This window comes from Balaenoptera physalus (genome assembly GCF_965194825.1).
Source record: "Balaenoptera physalus genome assembly, chromosome: 17".
Classification (NCBI taxonomy): Eukaryota; Metazoa; Chordata; class Mammalia; order Artiodactyla; family Balaenopteridae; genus Balaenoptera; species Balaenoptera physalus.
Window position 1 is genome coordinate 22730807 of NC_138895.1, and position 15309 is coordinate 22746115.

At 34.2% G+C, this 15309-nt stretch overlaps 1 protein-coding gene across 4 annotated transcripts in view; it reads left to right on the forward strand.

The window, feature by feature from the left end:
• PKIA (cAMP-dependent protein kinase inhibitor alpha) overlaps window positions 1-15309 on the forward strand; it is a 95198-nt gene that overhangs the window by 38150 nt on the left and 41739 nt on the right. For 2 of the 4 annotated variants that reach the window (XM_082432898.1, XM_082432897.1), the window contains exon 2: window positions 11650-11758. The exons of the other annotated variants lie outside the window; for them this stretch is intronic. The gene's annotated coding sequence lies outside the window, so the exon portion shown is untranslated. The remainder of the gene's footprint in view (window positions 1-11649; window positions 11759-15309) is intronic. 4 annotated transcript variants of the gene reach the window in all.

The following is a 15309-nucleotide window of genomic DNA, read 5'->3' on the forward strand; positions in this document are numbered from 1 at the left end:
TATAAGTCTGTTCCCCAACAAGAAAGATGTACATATGTATATGGGTGTTTGTATGAGTTAGATAACTGGCATCTTTTTAAAAACTGTCCAAGAAAGTTTGAAGTAATGAATTTTCTTGTAGCATGAGGAGGTAATCAAAATCATTCTCCCATATTTCCTTAATTCTAAGGTGCCATATGTTGTATATGTCCTTAAGTTAGTGAAACTTTTTTTGGAAAGAAAAAGCAAGTACAGCAAATGCGCACATTAGAAGGAAAATTCTGGTTTCATAAATTTTATAATGAAAAAAGATGAAAATGGAATACATATTTTTATTTACCTTAGAATTAAATTTGAATTTAAGCTTAATTTCTATAGTAACCTTTAGAAATTTTTGTTATGCAGTGTTTCTTGATGATAATTTGTAATTTGCTATGATTGATTTAGAATTTCCAAATTTCCATCCATTTTTAAAATTCAAAATTTTGGCTAAAACCATCAATTATTTGAAATCCTCTCTCAGTCTAGACTGAGCATGAGGCCAGTACCTGAGCTGATCCTCTAGAGAGCTTCATGGAGAGTATAATAAGGCGAGCCCTTGTTGAGTAATTTATAGTTGATTAACATCATCATGAATTGCTCCCAACTTTATTCATGACTCTGAACCCTTGAGATCATTGAAATACCAAAAGAATGAGTATAAAGCTATTAAGACGAGTGGATACTTGAGCCTACTCACAGTCTCTTTGAGGCAGAGGCTCATTTTGTGCATAAGTGTAAAGAAATATATTTTTGGAAAAATAATTCTAGTTCCAGTTAGAAGATGGTGAACTCAGAGATTTCATTTATCACTGCTCAAAGTGTTTAGAGCCATTGAAAACACTTCCCCCTAGACATTGACATGATGGACTTATTTTAATCAGCTATTATGAAAGTTGACCAAGTGCCAGGCATCAGTGAGTAGATTATTGGGCAAAAATCAGTTTTTTTCCCTTGTACAAAACCTGGATGCATCCTGTCAAAGGACAGACTTAAACAGGCAAGGGAAAGTTTATTCAAAACTATTGCAATTGGAGAGAGAAATTGGACTAAACTCTGCTGAAACAAAAGGTGGGACAGTTTATCAATTCTGGAGTGAGCTAGTGGACTGGTACTGGAGGACATTAGGAGGAGACTGGTTAATGTGATTAGGCCATCTGTGTTTGCTAATCAGCACTTATTGAAGTTAGACTCTTGCCCTCCCACAGAGAATGCGATGCTATCTTTCTTGATGATTACATTTAGAAAAATGGCTCCCATGTCCTTGAGAAAGACATTCCTGGGTTGTAAATCTGGCAAGATTACTAGAAGAAGATTTATGTGTCAAAGGGGTGAAAAAAGAATTTGCATGTTTTTTAGAGTAAATGTTCTAAATAAGGGGAGGTCAAGGGACTATAATTCAGGAAGAAACCTGTCTAAAGTTTTATTAAGCTGAAAGGAATGTTAAGCCTGTCTTGGTCAATCTAAACCTTGAACGCAGGTACAGATGTTTGCCAACTCTAGAGAAAAGCCTACAAGTACAGCAAGCTCCTTTACCTTTAATCTCCCATCCTCCCTAATCTGATTTAGATATTTCACTTGTGTTGTCACAGGCTTACCAGTATCCCAGAATTTATCAGGTCAAATTGCAATTTTTTGTCTGTTTACTACTCTTGACACTAGACTATAAGGTACCTGAGAACAGGGATCCTGTTTACATTTGTAACCACAGGACCTACTGTAATTCCCCTTACCTCAACTAATGCCTGCTAAAATAAACTGAATTCTAAAAAATTAACAGAAAAGTAGCTGAGATGGGAAATAAGAATGTGGGAATTACAAAAAAAATAAGAGCCTTTAGTTTAGTAAAATGAAGATGGTAAGGGAATATGATCAGAAGCCATATATTCCTAGAAGGTATGAAATTTTATAGTAAATCCTAGAAAACTAGAAGTTGGCCACACCCAGTGAAGATAGGAAAGAGGGCTCATATTTAATGTACACTATATGGTAGACACTATGTTAGCATATCAAATTTAATCCTTTATCTGTGAAGAATGCACTGCAAACCCTATTTTATAAGCAAGAAAACTGATACCTGGAGGGGCCATATACCACCTACAAAACAGTGAACCAAGATTTAAACACTCACCTTTATGGCCCCAAGTCATAAAGCTATTAAACTTGGCTGCCTTAAACATAAATTATAAATTATAATAGTTTAAGTTTTAGAAGAGAAAAATGATCAATACTTTTAACTTTGCATATGAGATGATATCCCTAAGAAGGGATCACCCTCAAAATATATATAGAATCAATAAGTATCAGATGTATCTTTAAATACTAGAGACAAGCAAGGTTGTAAAGAAAACTGGTGATGTTTGGGGGTACCTTCCAAAACTTTTGAAGGTGGTGTCACCACAAGGAGACTCTGTCTCTTGGTAGCACCATCAGCTCTGCTTCTGGATTGGATGGATATTGAGATGACATTAGAAGTGCTCTTCTCTTAAGAGTTAGGACAGTCTCTGATTCTTTAGTAATGAAATACCTTTGATTCTTTGCTTTATCACCAAAAAAGATTGTTTAAAGGAACAACCTTTTTGTTTTTCCAGATACACACTGGGAATGCTATCTACTAACTCTCACTACATGCTAGAGATATGATGGTAGTCCCCTTATATATCCCAGTATACCGTACAGAAAATATTAAGGCTACTGGCATCAGTCCCATATGCTTAAATAAACTATTTAAAGGAGGATATTCCTGAACTGGAGAGGGATGTCTGGGACAAGAGCAAGCAGGATGGAGATGATTTAATCAACAATTTAGTTTTATCTGGAAGCCTGATAAAATTCAAATACCTATGTCTCGCTTACATGGGACTTATTTTTCAACATAATGGCTTGACAATTTTTCTTAAGAATTTGGGATGAGAAGGAAAAAATAATAATTTAATCTAGTCAATAAAAGGAATATTGATGTTCCTCATATTTCTTTGAAATCCTTTGGTAAATTTCTTGACTTGTCATCTGACTGATTTTTACCCTTTCCTAGAAAAAAAAGCATACTGGGAGAAAGTAAGACCTAGTGCTTTTCTAGTGTACTCTTGGCATTCTTCCAACTCTTCTGGACAACATCATTCTATCACTTATATTCCTGTAGAACTGTAAGTTGAAATGAAGAACCCTCTTACACAGCCTCTTAGACAAAAGTATCACGATATTCTTTAAAAAACCCTATCCAAACAGACATTTAAAATAATTATTAGTTCATCATCATGCCCCAACAAGACTGCAAGGTTGCTTAGCAACAGAAGCAGGCACCCTTAACAGGAACATGCATGGATGGGAACAATGGTGAAAAGTGATCGAAATCTTACAAAGGCAAATTCTTTGAATTAAATCTTTGTGAAAAGATGTCATGGGGAAAATGAGTTTTTTAACCTAAGAATTGTTTCCTGAGATTGATACATTATTTCATAGCTAAACATCAACCACTTTCCATAGAATAGATAGAACAATGGAACTTTTAGTCTTTACATAATTTAGGGCACTTACAAAACATTATTTATCAGTGTTAGCTTGAAAATGAATATTTCTGTGTCGTCCCATTATCTTTAAAACTGTACAGATATATAAAGAAAGGAAGTTACTTACAAAAATAAATACTACAAATATATTTGATTAACCACATGTTTTATTTTTATGTCATACATAGACTATAAAAAACAAAATTGTATTCTTTTAAATTTGAACAAGATATAAGTATATATATATATATATATATATATATATATGTATACATACATACACACAAACATGCATTATCTATCTAATTCCCATTTCCAGTGGAAAAAAAAAGAAAAGAAAAGAAAAAGCCTACAAAGCATTGTCTCTTTGGGACTCCTAGATTGACTAATTTTTGACTAGTTTGACTGAATGGGCTGATTTTATACTACAATACCTGTAAAAGCACTAACTTGCTTCTAATAGTAAATGGAAGAAAATCCAGTACATATGGGCTCTCTTGATGCAATATGTAAACACCCAGCAAGTTCAAAGAGTAAGCTCAACATCCTGGCAGAAAACCTCAACTTTGACCCTAGTCCCATCTCCGGCTTGGACAATTCTCTTAACCACCATAGACCTCATATTCCTCATCTATAAAAGGAGGCCTCCAAGATTATTTTCAGCTCTAAAATTCCTAAAGTTCATGTCCATCAACTCTAAGTAGCATCACTCTTTTTTCTCATAGAAGAATTGTTTGTTTTACTGAATTGGTTATTTGACTACTGTCTTTATGTAAATATTAGAAGTAGCAGGCTTGTTCGCCAATACATTCACGTATCAGGCAGAAAATTTTCAATACTGGATTTTTGTTTGTTTGTTTGTTTCTTCATGTCTGATTGCATGTTGCAGAGCTGATTTTTAGTTTCTGGAAGTTAAAAACATGCAGGTGCAGATATAATATGCTGCAGCCATTTATATCACCAGCCATAATGTTTTAAAACAACTGGCTTTTTTGCATAGTCTTTAGAAGAGGGTTAGATGAGCACTTCTGTTTTCCTTTTCTTGAGAAGTTTTATAACAACACCAAAAGGTCATCTTTAAAATGTCAGACAACATTAACAACAAAATCTTGGAAGACAGCCAGTCCACCAAGGAAATAAACCCAAAGGACTATTTACAGATGCAAACCTTAAATAATCAACAGAACCTGAGAGTTGGGTGAGGGCAGGGGAGAGAAATACTTTGTAGCAAAGAAATACTTTCAAGAGATGCCTCATGGCATTGAACTGTTGGAAACCAGTAGCAGTAAACAAACCTGGCCCCCATCAATTGCTAAAGGGCACATTCATCAGGAAGTTGGAAGCAAGAAGTCTAAGATCATGAGTCAGAGAAGCAGAATCATGAGCCACACCCACACTGGGTTCTATATGCTATTGTTAAAACAAAGAGAAGTTGATGTAAATATTTGAATTGCAAGGAATTGAAAAAGTGGTTTTTAATCCCACTAGTTGATGCCAGGCCAGGTTTTTGATTATACAACTGAGGATGTAGCTCTATAGTCCTGACAGCTGAGTAGTACAGAAGATGCTGTTTTCTTCCCACAAAAATACCACTTCTACTAACAATTCTAAAGGGAGAGAAAGCCTTTAACAGAGAACACATTAAAGGAGAGTCACAGTTATTTAAAACCAGAAACTTAATATTGATGTAAGAAGCAAGTAGGTTTAGGAAGAGAGCAAGCTACAGAAATTGATAAACGCTTTGCACTTTTAGTTGAAATTTTTAAAATTATGAACAGAAATGGAGGATCCTCTGCAATTTGTATTTTATCCAGTATTCAACTAAGTGGCCTATTTGTTGAGTAGGATGAAAAGTATCTTGCTGGCAAATGTGGAAACTAATACTGAAACAAAATTATAAGGCAGAGACATATTTTTGTAGCAAAGGATTTCACCAGCTTTGTCAAGGTTGACACCAGAATCATATTATAGTTATACTTAATATAAATGTTAGATTATGAAATACCTAAATGTATATTCAGGAGAAATAGTCAATAAATTGTACATAATGTACTACAGTAGTAAATGTTAGGTTCTTTTCAATGAATACCTTATAGTGTTTTTGCGATCTTTTTAAAGAGCCTAGTTTTTAAATAAATACTATTTCAAATTTGGGGAACGAGAAGTTTAAAATAAGATGAACCAGATTTCTACAATCCATTTTCTGATGCTCAAAGTGGGCAGACTACAAAATGGAGCATGGCTGAGGCCATGTGGTAATCTGTGTGTTCCTTGCACTGTTTGAATTATATTATACATCCATAATATGCAGGGGCACAAATCACTCATATGTTATGCTTTTTAGTCAAACTTTTACACATGAATAACAACTAATTAGAATAGACCTTAAGCAAAACCATGATGTTTGCTTGTTTCATCAAGCTCCACTTTCTGAGTTTCCCCTGGGAGTCTATTTATTGCTCTGTCTTCTCTATTCCCTAATACCCTCTGCAGAACCCTCATGCCCTCAAGTTCTCTTCCCTCTTACACATCATCAAAACTTGCTTTTGGATCATTCAAGCTGAGATAAAAATGACTAAGATCTTAAAGCACAACCAGTATTTGAATTTTAATGGGAAAAAAAGATTTAAGGTAAAGGGATGAGATTCAGAGATAAAGGGAAGAGAGTTGAGTGCCAACCATCAGTTAGTAGATGAGAAGACATTTTTAGGCATCAAAACTTTTCTGCATCTCTAATCATAATACTAATTCTGCAAGCTATAAGGTTGGAGAGATGCAATCATATGAAAGGCTCAAGATACCAGAAAATAGAAACAAAAACTATTTCTTCTTAGTTCATAAATAGGGTGTAGGTTTACTAAAGAGGGCGTTAAAATTGCTCCCTGTTTCCTGAACCCAATCCAGCCAGCAAGGGAAAGGAGCTGAATAATGTGGCATTTGAGTTGGTTAATGGCAGGGAGAATTCAGAGTGGAATTACAGATGTAAAATGGATATCAGGATGTTATTTGTGTGTATGTGTCCATTGTGTATGTGTATAGAAGCCACCTCTGTCATCTAGGAAAAGACATTTAAATCTTCCAGAGTTATTAATTCACTGAGAAGAAACGATAAACTTCAGCATCATTTTGTTGCTAAATTGGGTCATATTTGAGGGATGAATCAATAACAATGATTTCCTTGAAAGGTCTCTCAAGGCTATTGATTTTTTTATGGCACTGGTATGCAAGGGCGTTGTTCTGAAAGGACACAAACAGGTAATACTATCTTTCAAGAATTTTGGTAGTAGTAGTTGAGCAAAAACTACAATATGATACAAAGCACTTGTCTCATATACAGAGTTAAAACTAAAAAGTGAAAAGACCCTATATTTTATCATTTTATATTTAACACTTATCTACATAAGTGTTAAAACAAATTGATCTTACTACCCATTATGATTATTAAGGTACCAAAAAAAATTCACTTTGAAAACAATTCCTGAATATGGATACATTTTGTATTCAGAATCACATGGAAAAAGAAGCCTCTTAACTTACATGGGCCAGTGTCCCATAGTTATTGATAATTATTCATGGAAAATAAATTAATTTTCTAACATTCCATCATTTGCTATTTTTTTAAAAAAAGAGGAATTTTATTGTTCAGCACAGGGAAATATAGCCATCTTTTTATAACAATTAAATGTAGTATAACCTATAAAAATATTGAATCACTATGTTGTACACCTGAAACTAATGTAATATTGTAAATCATCTATACATCAACAAAAAAGAGGGATTTTAGTTTTCTTATCAGCTGTTCTGTTCTTTGTTAAGAAGTGAGGAAAAAACCACTTACTGATTCTAAGGAAGTCAGATTCTTGATTTGCCTGATGATTATGAATATGAAAAAAGTGTTCTCTACAGAACAGTAGCTCTTAATCAAAAAAAGGCCGGCTCTAACATATTCTACAAAGAAGAGTGTGCCAAGATATAGCAATCCTTTTTTATTTTTTTGAAGTTTAAACAAATAGTGTACTCTGCATGAATTTTATCTTTCAACTAAATCATTCTACTGTGGAATTTATGATGCTATAGTACTAGTTTACGAAGAAAGTGTAGTAGGCTTCACATATCTCCATATCTTATATTGATGGCATTTAAATTCTAATACCAAACTGTTATTGTTTCATAAACAAGGAGAAAATTGCACTGATAACAAGCAGGAGAAGCTGGCAGAAACAATAGATTTTCCACTCTTTGCTTTCTATTGTTTGTAAGCCTAATTACCCTAGTTGACCAATTAATGACAACACATGACAAAATTTTCCTGACTGCTAATTAATTAGCTCTAATTTCACTAGTTTTGTTACTGCTAAGGCTTCCACTAATTCTACATGTGAATGTCTTCTTACCCTACTCATCCTATTTTCCTCTTTGAACTTCCCCATATGTAGAGAACCCATTTGATTGACTTAAGAGTCAGAAGATACTTATAATCAGAGAAAAAGCAAAAAAGAATGACTATAATGCCAATTAGTATAACTATTAATTAGAAATTATGTTTTGAGGATTTTCAGACAGAAGAGGGGTAGAAATGATAATAGTTTAGTTTTAGGAAAGCTGTAGTACACAAATATAACCCCAAATCACAACACAGATAATTTTCCAGGAATTTAATATATCTGATATACACTCAATTTGTGCCCATGAATGGTGAGCAACTAGAATTAAAGGAGAATCACATAGTTACATTTCTGGACAAATCAGGTTATCAGAATGATGTAATAATGTCAGTTTACCTCAATCACTTCTTAGGCTTTCTTATTTACTATGCTAAATGTTAAATGAGATTTCTGAGTAAAAGCATTACAATGACTTCAGCATTGTGGGACATGAAACACAGTGAGAACTCAGAGCAGGGAAGGAAATAAGTAAGGTAAGAAGGAAAAAGAAATGAAAGAGCTGAAAGATGTATTACTTGGCTGTCAGGTGTTAGGAGAGTTTATTTGTGCTTTTTCTTAATCTTCATAATGTTCTTGTCAGAATGGTAGTAACATACCCATTTTTTTAGATGAGTGACCTTTAACTATAGGTTGCACTTGATTGTCTGCCAGGTTTTCAAGTCTGTGATGGGGACAGTAATGTCAGAAATTTCAATCCCAGTCAAATCAAGACCTGGTAGAAACACCATTATGGAAGTGCATAGTTTTGACCCAAATTTGACCACATTAAAGTGTTGTTCTTTCTTCTCCAGGATGATAGTCTATATTTCAAGAAGAATTGTAATTCTTGCCCCATAACAATTTCTCTGAGTTCTTTGTGCCAACTAAAGCCTTTGATTGATTTTCATATTAGCAAAGCCCTGGAATTATTTGCAAAATGCTATGAATAGTTATCTACTTATCTAATTATTTTTAGCAAAAAGATGCAGAGCTGTTATCAGATTCTCAAAACTCAATCAGATTACCTAACAGTTTACATTAAATGAGGTAACGAATGCCCCTTCTGGATCCAAACATTATAATATTTTTAATCCTTACCGTGGTCCCTGAAACGTCTATTATCTCTAATTATCAGTAAGGGAACTGAGGCGTAGTAAAGTCTAAGTAAGTGAGAGGTCTGGAATTCAAATCCAGGTCAGTTTCAGTCTTGAACACCACTAATTCTATAGCCTACACTGCATTCCATACTCTCACTGTAGATAATCAATAAATGTTCATTTATTTCCTTTACCCCAGTTGGGGACAAAAAACAGGGGTGTGTGAAAGAAAGTACAGATTAGTTTTAATGTAAATGATATAATAATAATGCTAGTCAGCAGTTACGGAATATTCATATTGTGCTAGGAGTTGAGCATTAAGTACTTTACAGGCATTCTTTTATTTAAAATCTCATATATATAATACCTACCTTAGGAAGTAGGTAATATAAATGTGCCAAGGTGATTGAAATAACGTGGTCATGTACAGGCAATGAAACTGGGAAAGAGTTTTCTGGGCTGATGGCTGAATTTTGGCCAAGACATTAAGGGGAGAAGGGATGAGCACTGTTGGGGAGACTGAAAACTTATTCATCGTAGGGAGAAAGCACTGGTGTAAGCATTGTACTGCTTGCTTAAGAACTGTTACCCTCATAACCCGAAAACTGAGGTTTTGCTGAAAACTGAAGGCAGATTTCTTGCAGTGTGAAAAAAAATTTACTGATATCTATTCATCTCTTCATGTTTGAACATGACTGTTTTGCAGATTTGTTGAAATGACTCAAGTTCTCTTTCAGATCTGGACTAAATGTCTGTATCACAGCATTAGGGCCCATGGAGCAGCATTTGCAAGCCCACACTCACCTCCCCCCTTTTTAGTGTTCTGCACTCTGGAAAAGCAAACAACAGCAACAACAAAATCTTATTTCCTTTTATCTATAGTTATTATTAATCTTGTCAAGAAACCCAATTTGATATATTTATGCTAAAATATAAATGAAATTTTTCCAGTTTTATTGAGATTTAATTGATATATAATATTGTATTTGTCCAAGGTGTACAATGTGATGATTGATATATATATATATATAGTGTGAAATGATTACCACAATAAGTTTAGTTAACCTTAATTCACATAATTACAAATTTTATTTTTGTGATGAGAACTTTTAAGATCTACTCTCTTACCAACTTTCAAACATAAAATACGGTATTGTTAACTGTAGTGACCAAGCTGTACATTACACCACCATTACTCACTTATCTTATAACTGGAAGTTTTTATCTTTTGATCATCTTCACTCATTTTTCTCACCACCAACCCCCAGCTCTGGCAACCATCATTCCATTCTTTCTATCATGAGTTCAGTATTTTAGATTTCACATATGAGATCATAAAGTATTTATCTTTCTCTGTCTGACATTTCATTTAGCATAATGCCCCCCAAATCCACCCATGTGGTCACAAATAGCCAGATTTCCTTCTTTATCATGGCTGAATAATAGTAGGTTGTATGCACCCCATTTTCTTCATCCATTCATCCACAAAAAAAACACTGAGGTTGTTTCCATGTCTTGGCTACTGTATTGGGTTGGCCAGAAATTCATACAGTTACTGAATACACTGTTCAATAAAACTTGGTGAAAATGAAAAATGTGTCTTTTATTTTTACTTAAAATAAATCTTTGACAAAGCCAGCTAGGCATCCCTTTGAGTAATGACTTATATCACATTGAAATATTTTAAACATATGAACAGTAATAGCTTAAATGACAAATGTTACTAATATTGACACAATTTATCAAGGAGAATATGTTAGAATATGTTAAAATGCAGATGGACAGTGAAAGAACGAATATAACTTTTAACTAAATATTGTCTTGATATTTAGACCATTGGTTAAGAACATGATAACAGGTTTCATCCATTTCAAGAAAGCAGAATATTTGCAGATCACTTAACATTTACTAGGAATGTTCTCAGTCTGGAAGGATATATTTCATTTACATGTGTCATTTAATTTAACCACATCCCTCTGTAATAGATAGTGTTATCCCTATTTGCAGATAGGAAACAGGCTCAGAAAGATTAAGAATGTTACCTAATTCTAGTAAGTAGCCAAACCCAAACTGATCTAATTCAAGGGCAAAGCTCTTTCTGACACATCAGTGTGGGTCTTTATCTCTTTGAGAATTGTTGAACATTAAAAGCCTTCTTCCAGGTAAATGCATAAAGAAACAACATGAGCAATGATATAACAATACAAGTCTCACTAAATAATTGGTGTGTTTGGCCTTGCTTTTGCTGATAGATCTTTTTGCAAAATTGCTCTTCTCTGAGATAGTGGACTTTAAATATTTTCTTTGAAGACTTTCCTAAATTATACCTATCAGAAAATTACTTTGCTTTAAGGCTAAAGAAAAATGAAAGCTTACTTAACTACACTTGGGTGCCAGGGTCATATTATGAACTCTACACCTGCCAGGATTCACGCTAAGATAGGGTGGCTCCGCAAACTGTCCATAGTACTGTGATTTCTTTCTGATATTTTGAAGTAGAAATAATTTAATAACTATTCACAAAAGAGAGAAACACTGTTTCCTGGTCCTCAATATCATACTGCTGTAGGCTAATTCTCTCTCTCTTTTGTTGCCCCTTAGTACAGAGAGTGTGTTTTGGGGACCCTCCTTCACAATCTTCTCCATTCCAAGAGCATCTTAACATAAATCCAGGACTTCTCAACAGCCAGTTTTGCCAGATGGTCTTAGGGTTGGTTGTACCCATATATGTATAATCCTGAACTTCTCAAGTAGGGTCCTTATAGAGCATAATGGCTAAGAGAATTGGTGCTGATACCAGACCTGAGTCCAAATACTGCCTATGCCCCTAACTAGCTGTGTAACCTTGGAGAAGTAACTTAAGCCCCTTAAAGGGATAAGATTTCTCACCTGGAAAATGGTATGATAAATGCATCTACCCCATATGATTAGTGTGTAAATTAATGTAACTTGAGATGGTGCATGTTAAGCATTAGCACAGTGCCTGTCTCTTGTTAGTAATACCTGCTTTTATTATTAATTATTCTCTTTATATTCCCAGTTTCAGCTAGGTGCCTAACATATAATAGTTGTTCAGCAAATATTTACTGGATTGAACTAGCTCTGAAATTTAAGCATTGGGTCAACAGCAAAGTAGTCACCCCACCATCATTTCTCTCACAGAAAGGGAGAATAGATGGAAGCCAGCCATCATACTTTCTTTTCTTATTCTAAACTTCCCATCCAGCCCCAGCAATAAAATAATCTTCCTGAACCCCAACAATTTCGAGAATTTTTCAAATCACACTATTTGAAAATAGTTGGGTTTCCCTAATCTAATATGTCCCAGGACCCCAAGGTCACCAAGCTTATATTAATGAAGTCTAGTTAAGATAAATGATTAGTTAGTAAACCAACTGCTTATGAGCTCATTGGGCTTTTTAAAATTTACTATCTGCACTTCATAGAGACACAAGTATTTTGCTTTTGTAGGACACTCAACAGTCAAAGTAGTCTTTTAAAAAGCACAAATGAGATGCTATTATTGCACTGCTTCTAACCTCTAAAGGCTATCTATTGTAAAGAGATTAAATTTTCAACTACTTAGCCAGGCTCACAGAGACCATGTGCTCTGGTCACTTACTAAATCTTTCCCTGACCTTCATGGGGTTCGAGGCACAGCTGTCTTTTTCAGTCCCTCAGATGCAACAAGCTCTACTTCTTGCTCTCCCAGCTTTAGATTGGCTAATCCTTCTACCCAGACCAATTTCCCTCTGATCATTAAGGTCTCGGTTCAAACGCCACCACTACTATCTTGACCAAAGAGACCTGCCTCCTCAGTGCCTCTCCATCCCATTGTCCAGTCGTATTTCTGTCACTGTACAAAATTTATTTACATGTTTACTCTGCCTTCCTCCACCACTGGACATTTGCTTAAGAGCAAGGACTTTGTGATTTGTTGCTCACCACTGAATCTTCCAAGGCTTGCACAGAAGGTGTGTAGGAAATGTATGTTTAATAAATGAATAAATATGTGAATGAAAAAAAACTGTGAAACACTAACACAAGAATATTTTTCTTTCAAAAGAATAATGAAAAATAGTTTCATTCAATAAGAGTCATTCTTAGTTACTGATACATGACTTAGTAGTTCCCATTCAATTTAAGATGTTCCATTTTTTTCTGATACTTCACAAGTCATTAATTAAATGTTGCTCACTTTTAAGGCCAATCTGTGAGACATTATTTAACTTGTCTACTCTAAAGTTCCAGCATTAACTCAGGCAGGGCTTCACCAAGTACTGATCATGTGACCTTGGCCTCTCATTGCCTCAGTTTTCTCATTTGTAACATGAGTATAATAATAGGCTTATTTCATAGGCCTATGAGGAGGAAAACCTCACATATATGTGTGTGTCTATATATATGTATTTAAACAGTGTCAGAATAGTGTCTGGCACATGATAAGCATTATAGAAGTATTGACTGCTGCTACTAGTACTGTTATTATGAGAACTAACTGTTGAGAATAATCCTTCATATAGTGGTTTATTCCACTGAAGATAAAGGAAACTAATAGAATATTTAGAAATCAGATTAAACACAGAAAGCCAGTAAAATATACCAAGACAGAAGATGATGAGAGTGTAAAAGCATAGAAGAAAAAAAAACAGTTTTTGTTTCTGTTTTTCTTTTTCTTTTTTAAAGGAGGAAAGAGCCTAGAAATAGGACAAAAACTATTCCTTGGCTACACTGACATGGAGATCGCTGGTGACCTTCATAAGTAAAATTTCAGGACAGTGGGCAAAGAGATTACGGTGAGAGAAGTCAGATGGATGTAAATTATAGAGTAAATGGGACGTGAGGAAATGGAAACAATATATGAAGATAACAATTTTGAAAAGTTCAGACATGAATTGGCTAAAGAAGATATGCAGGGATTAGGGGAGGAGGGAGGCTTTCATGTTACACGTGTAGTTTTTAACATTTTAAGTAGGAGTTACTAGTCTAGAATGAGGTTGAATTTTGGCAAGAATCATTCATAAGCAGTAGATGGGTTGTAGAAAATGCAGTGCTGTGAAGTACTTGAGAAGATGAGAGAAAATGAAATGCTATCTGTAGTGCACATGGCCTTTTAACTTTAACTCCTGTAGTAAAAGGGAATACAAAGATCAGTGCAAATGCTAATGAATTAATGGATTTGGCAGTGGACTATTTACTGACTTCTATGTTCTTAATGAGTTATGAAGCACCTCACCAGCTCAGAGTGAAGGAAGTAGAGAGGATGGAGGAAAATTTGAGGAGGGTAGGTAAAGCTTCTAAGAAAATAGTCCTTAAGGAGAATTAGAAAGAACTTACTGTAAGTCAGAGCAATATTTCCAGTCTTGAAAACCCATTTGAAGTTAGTGATTATTAATTTATTGGAATACCAATTTGCCCTGCCACATGATTTTTCTCCAGCTACCTGGATATAAGTTACACAGAGGCAGAGAAGAGTGAGAGATAACAATTGAGGGAAAATACAATTAGTATTTTTTTTACCTTATTCCACTTCCCCGCTCCAACTCTGGGCAGCCTTCACGGACATGGCTTCCCTCCCAGTCTCCAGGAGCACTCTGTTATCAAAGAATTCAAAGAAATGGAACATAGGTTTCCAACTTATTAATTTAGCAAGATCGAAAATTATATATAATGTCTTCTGTTGTCAAAGATCTTTGCAATATAATTTGGTTCCATCTTTTGACAAGTAATTTGGCAATGTCTAGCAAGATTAAAATGTTAATAGCTTTTTACACATTAATTCTAATTCTGGAAGTTTATGCCAATAAATAATTTATAATCCAGAAAATTATTATATAAAGATGCTCATTGTCATGTCATTTGTAATAAAAAAAAATTGGAAACACCTTTAATTGTTAACAATAGGAAAACAGTTTAGGAAATTATATCCACTTAGTAGAAAATCACACAGTTACTATATTATAATTACAAGACGATGGAGCAAAATAGAATAATGCTTAATAAAGAAAGAATGAAGAAAGCCGACCTAAAATTGTGTCTTCCTTATGACAGTAATTATGTAAACATATGAATAGTTATTAAAACTTAAAACCAAAATAAAGTTTTAAAAGCTCTGTACCAGTAATGGGGATTTTATGTTTGTTTCAAAATATTTTTTAACATGACTCTTATAATTTTGTTTTTTCTACTCCTTTTCCTAAGAATTTCTGATTATTACCTAATTTTTCATTTCATAGTTTCAAATAAAGTCAGCAATTTTAT